The 6,087-nt window shown below is 43.7% G+C and overlaps 1 protein-coding gene across 3 annotated transcripts in view; it reads left to right on the top strand.

The window, feature by feature from the left end:
• The first annotated feature begins 206 nt into the window (after positions 1 to 206).
• The window catches only part of LOC125901995 (netrin-G1-like), an 86,419-nt gene continuing 80,538 nt past the window's right edge, over positions 207 to 6,087 (top strand). For 2 of the 3 annotated variants that reach the window (XM_049598067.1, XM_049598065.1), the window contains exon 1: positions 1,352 to 1,859. The gene's annotated coding sequence lies outside the window, so the exon portion shown is untranslated. Of the gene's footprint in view, positions 447 to 1,351; positions 1,860 to 6,087 lie in introns of those variants that run through there. The other variant, XM_049598066.1, reaches the window with a different exon arrangement.

Raw genomic sequence — 6,087 nt, 5'->3', positions numbered from 1 at the left:
TAACACAGCTCTAAAATCATGACTGGAGAATATAAGTGCTTGAGTTAGTGATTCTACAACTCAGTGGTTTGCAGGCTTTATAGCACCGACATGGGATACGGTCCACTCAATTACTGTGGTGACCTTCAGATGGGCGCGGTTGTTCTTATCGTGCAATCTCCACCAGTTGGCATTACACCACAATTAAAATGCGTGTTCAAAGCGACCTGTCACCGCGGTTGTTTGCCGTGCTGCTTGGCACCCTGTAGTGGAGAGGGTGACATCTATGACTCCTCGCCAAGGGAGCCCGGTAGACGCACCTAAGTGTAGTTATTCTTTCAGCTCTGCCTTCAAAATTCGCCGAATAATTACACCAACAACTCCGACCAGAGGAGTTTTTCCAGTTTTGTCTTTTCTTTTTTTTCTGTGCCAGCGCAGCTCCAGCCTCACACATTATCAGATGGAAGGTAAGATCTGTGTTTTTTGTTTTCCGAAAGCATCGGTGCTGTTCTGGTTTCTGTGTCTATGACCTGCGGGCTGTAATAAGCGTAAAGGCAAACAACCAAATAATGCACTGTCAGATATAGTTTTTAATTTCCTCTGCGAGTTATTCTGCATCCTAATTGTGCCGTACTTTGAATTTCTGCCCTGAGGACTCGCCTCCGTTAAGTTTCGCTGGATTTACTCTCCACATGCATTCCTTGTCATGTAAGTGGCTCCTGTAATGTGATGATAAAAACTCAATGGTCAGTAAGGTAACACTTGCGTGATACGCCTTATTACAGGTGCTGATAATAATTACTGTATGCTGTAGTCGACATGATTGTAACTGTTGTGCTTTCCAAATGACATCAGTGCGTCTGGACATGCAGCTGTTTGGGCTGCAAGAGTTGGACGCTGCTGTAAAAAGCGATGCAGCCCATTGCTGAGTGATTATCGAGCAACTTTAAATAGAACACTCCACTTTGGTGCCACTGCAGGTGTGTCTCCGCTTACTGATCAATTCGTATCATGCAAAGAGTTTAAGATGATTTCCTTCGTATGGATAAGCATTTTCAAAAGCATCACAAGACAAAGTCAGCTGCTTTGTTAGATTCTAAACACGAGTTGCATTTTAGACACAAAATCACCCTCTGTGGCAAAAAAAACCCCTAAGATACAGAGAATAAATGACGGCTGGGTATTTTTGCGCATTTGCTCAATTTCAACAGCCGCGTAAAACAAAAGGTTTGAAGTTGAGATTTACAAGCAAGTCAGTATTATCTTTAGGACCCGGCGGAGCGCTCGTATGTAACTGGACATAGTGGCTCCATTTGAGGAAGATTGCTTATCTCTCCCCTCCTCTCCCCGTCCACAACTCGGCTGGGCTGAGAAATCTACCCAAACGACTCCAAGAGTTGCTCTCCATCGGGATGTGTTTCAATACGCGCTGATGGACTTTAAATGAATTTGCGACCACTGTGAACCCCCCTTTGACGGCGACTTTGAGTATTTTCTCGTGCGCCATTCCGATGAACGCTGCGCCAAGAGCAGCGCTACGTAAAGCCAAACAGCCTGTGTGGACACCAGCAGTCGATACTCGGCGGCGTTTGTAAGCGCGAAAGAAAAAGTCTAAATGTGAGCAAGTCCCGGAGCGTTATTCGGAAGATAAGGCTGCTTCAGTGAGACGCAAAAGTTTAAAGAAAAGTTGAGAAAACGCTGTTCTCTTCACGTGAATGCGCGCTTTCTGCGCATACATTGCTTTTATTGATCCGTCAGGTGAAATCTGAATAAATCACAAAGAGAAGATTCAGTCAAAGGCGCATGAAAATCTTTCCGCAACTACTCTTGGCTAATAACTTGTTGAATGAGTGGCTCGTCCCAGGAGCGCATTTTTAAATGTGAGTATTGTTGTGTTTTCAGCATTCAGACTGTTCACTTTGCTTTTTGCATACCGTCACTTGTATGATGATGACAATCGTGACTAAATGGGCGATAATAGGGTAATTACAGTGGCCTGTTTCATGGGCGGAACGTGAACTGTAATCAGGTTTGAAGTGGGTTAAATGAATAAGGAATGAGCGGCTCCTCTGAAACAGAATTAAAACGGACCACATCTTTTTGCTATTGTCCTCTCCAAGAAGTTTCACTGTATTGAGGAGGGTTTCTTTGTTTTGCAAGATGGGGGCTTATAAATATAAATATGCATTGTATTCACTTTATACAAAGCTGCTGTCATTCTTAATGTATCCCCATTATCCTAAGTGGGTTAATAAATGAAGTAATGTGACTTTAACCTGTTGCGCAGCAGGTCAGTAAAGTCAGATCTAGGTGTGCCTCGCCTCTGCGCAAAATCTGACCCAGAACACACTGAGCTCAGCCTCTGTTGGATGTCTTAAGTTGTCATAAATGGTTGCTGTCTTTGCATTTTTATTTAAATCAGGTATACGACCTAACAAATTCTGAAATTATGAGACTTTTGCCTTGGTCTCTGTCCTGTGTCTCTAATTGCATGACTGTTACATGTCCTGGATATTAAAACGTTTTCAACACATTCTACATTTTTGCATGTTAGTGCTCCAGGAGAAGAACTGTGAATAATGTATGGCATCAGATTTCATGTGTGGCAGTGGTGCAGGCAGCCTGGCTCTCTGGCTGGGCTCCACACTGAGGGACCCCTCATATTGTCTCCACATCAACCACATCCTCTCAGGGTAAAAGCTCTTTGTAGGAAAGCACAGCCAGTACTTGTAAATAAAAAGTGACTCCAATTGCAGAGGCTAAAGGTGCAGCCCTCGGACATTAATTGTAATGCTTTATGTGTTTATGGATCCAGTGCAGCCAGGGTGCTGTTGAGAGACAAAGCAATGGAGAAGGGTTTGAAGAGAGGAAGAGCTGGACTGAGGGACTTGAATGAGATACCCAGAGAGAGGGAACGAAGGAGTGGAAGACAATAATAAGACAAATACGTGCCAGTACAGACATGCTTCTGCTTGCCAGTCGATCCCACTGTGACTCATATGGAAGGGTTGGTTCTTGGCTCGGGAAACGTTGGAAGCATTAACCCGTTTATTGTTGCACTCATCAGCCAGCCACAAAGCATCAGTCTGCTCAAACTGGCCATGGATCAGAAGCTATTGGTTGGAAGTCAGCAAAATCAATAAACACAACGAGGCGGCATTGTATATGTGCACATCCAAAATCCTGACCAGGTGCTCGGTATAGAAAGGCAAGACAACAAAATAGCAATTGTTGCAGGATAAACCGCAGAGGGGGCATCAGTTTCTGGCTGTCAGAGGCTTTTCTTTTTTTTTGTTTTCATTCTACCATCAATATAAGTGTCATCTTGAAATCACTGATGTCAGAGTTTCCCTTATAGGAGCAGATTTGAAATCCTGTATTTCAGCACCGTGGACAGCTCCCCCCTTTCACTTTGCCCTGTATGGGAGCCAAGAGGCGATCAGAAAGCCACACTGAGACAGAGAGCAAAGCCACACTTTAGCGGGATTACTATAAAATGAATGGAATACATCCGCCATGGTTTTTAAGAGTCTTGCTGGGAGTTTGTAACCAATATAAGCCACGGGGCACGGCTGCCTGCTGACTTTTAAAACACTCTGCCATGCTTGAGCTGCCCAGGGGATGGAATGCAAGCGGACACAAGGGGGTGTTTCAGAGGCTTCAAAAACAAGTGAAGGAAAAGAGACAGAGAGGGGGGGGGGGGGGGGGTCACCCTAAGCTCTAAGCTCTCTCCCTCTCTCCCTGCATACGGAGAGCTGCTCAAATATTGATGACTTTTAATATAGAATCTGACCTCATATTTTTCTCGGTGAAATTATGACATTCCTGAGTTTCTCCTTGTGTTCTGACTGCGATTGGGTGTGAGGTATAGACGCAGGGGTCGGAGCAACAAGAGAAGAAGGTTCTAATTTTGCTGTGGACAACGCGTTCGTAGATTTTCTGTGTGATTTTAAGTCAAGATTTTGATGTCGTTTCTTTGATTTTTTTTCTTGGTAGGAGATGAATTAGCTTTCTAAATGGTGTCAGAACACTTACTGTATGCAGAAATTGTCTACTGAGGATAATGAAGACATTGTGCGCTGTTTCCCCCCCTTCCTGTCACCTACGCAGCACTCTGATGTTGAATGGTACCTGTCCATGGAGGTCCACTGAGCATCCTGACACCTTCCTTTCATCTGTATAGATTTTATTACTCCAAGTGTCTATGAATTAAATCCAATATTCCCATGGTTAGCTCCATTTGCTGTCGCTTATTAGCTTTGAATGTTCCCTATTAAATAAAAATAAGATAGGCGACCTCCACGACCCCGCAGCTGGTACCTAATTTGACTGTCTTTATAATGAAAGTCAACCTCAGCGTTACCGTGGGGGGGTATCTATGTGTGTGTGAATGCATGTGTGTGTGGCCATGTGAGTTGAGAGTGGTCCACCCCGTGACGCATCTCTGATACGGGACTGACATTTATATTTATGAAATTTGATACACGCAGAAAGAAATGGCTTATTCATCACTCAAAGCTCCAGCCGTGTTATCAAATTTGTAATTTGCCTCTTCTTAGGAGTCTGGTTGATTGACATGAACACATTTAAAGAGCCAAAATTCTTTCCCTGTACGTTTTTTATTCCCACCGGGTTCCCCCCCCCTCTCCCACCAGAGGTCTGTCGAACGAAGCCTGCCATCCATACCTCCTGACATGGCTCACTTTGAAGGGTCTGCCAAGGCTGAATGGCAGTGCAGATAATTTTTACTGGCTCAGATGAACATCTGTCATTACAGTTGGAATGTATTCAAGCCTGTAGTCATTTTGTAAAAGGGGCATTAGGTTGGAAGAGGAAAGCTGTAATTGCCTTAGATGTGGTAAAAACCTATTGAAATTGGCACAATTTTCCATCCAGCCAAGATGGCCGAGTTAAAATACTGAATTCTAATGCCTCCATATGTCAGCAGGGAGCAATGAAAACCAGCCTGCATGTGTGAGCCACAGCGACTCATTAAGATGAGTTTGTGTTTCCCACATCTGATCTGAATCTTTCTCCTTTCACACGATAAACCTTTCTATTGAAATGTATCTGTCAATTAATATGATCTGACTCGATAATCTCTGATAAAAGACATAATCTCTTGACACAAATCCACAAGTAGCTCTTTTCCTCTGAACATTAAAGACTCTCAACATGCTTCAAACGCCATTTTACCTGAAACTTTTTCATTTCCGCAGTGACTGTCAGTCAAAGCTGTAGCCTGAAGGGTAGAGGGTAAAGCTGCTGACCGGAAAGCTCCTGGTTCAACTGCACGTACCAGCTGATTGTGCCAGGCATTTTTTAAAGTCTGAATATGCGTTAGAATAAATGTGATGTGACACTGCAAACTTGTAATGGGCTTTTAAAGCGGATAACTGTACATGCTTGGTGAGAATTGTGCCCTAAGCTGGCAAAGGTTGAATTGAAATGTAAGTACATTTTTCTGAACAGCCACTCGCGGGCACATAAGACTTCTTTTTCACTATGGCAAAACCTCAGGCCGTCTGAGCACATTGACAGTCAACAGTAACTTAACTCCTATTTACAGTGTCATTACTCTGTTGCAGGCAGCTGTATATAGCTGCTCAATTTTATTTTCCCCGCTACCGCACACACGCTGTACCTGAGACATTGAGATGGTGTGGGTCTCCACTGACTGCTGCCAGGCACCATTACCTGATGACTTAGGCCATCTGACTGATGGCTTGTGATAGCTCCGAGAAATGCACAATCCCTCAAATAGACCATTTCTGTCTCCCAATTTTACTTTAATATTTCCCAAATGCCTCTGAAGGCACTGGGACAAACGCAACTCCACATTCGGCTATAAAGGAGCAAGAGAATGGGAAAAAGCAATAACTTAAATGCAGTGACTTGACACATGGAAATAAGCCTTTTTGTATGAAAATCAAATGGAGATTAGGCTTTGCAGAACAAGCTCCATTTGAATTGTATACAGTGATTTTGGCAGGGTTATTATTGAGGGATACACATACACAGTGGAGCCCTGTATTTTGTATACATTATGTATGTGTGTGTGAGTGGTAGTAGGTAGTGTGACGCACCACTTATCCACCTCAGTGCCCT

This window comes from Epinephelus fuscoguttatus, linkage group LG15 (genome assembly GCF_011397635.1).
Source record: "Epinephelus fuscoguttatus linkage group LG15, E.fuscoguttatus.final_Chr_v1".
Taxonomy (NCBI): domain Eukaryota; kingdom Metazoa; phylum Chordata; class Actinopteri; order Perciformes; family Serranidae; genus Epinephelus; species Epinephelus fuscoguttatus.
The sequence above is the reverse complement of the archived record's forward strand: the minus strand, read 5'-3'. Positions and strand labels throughout refer to the sequence as shown.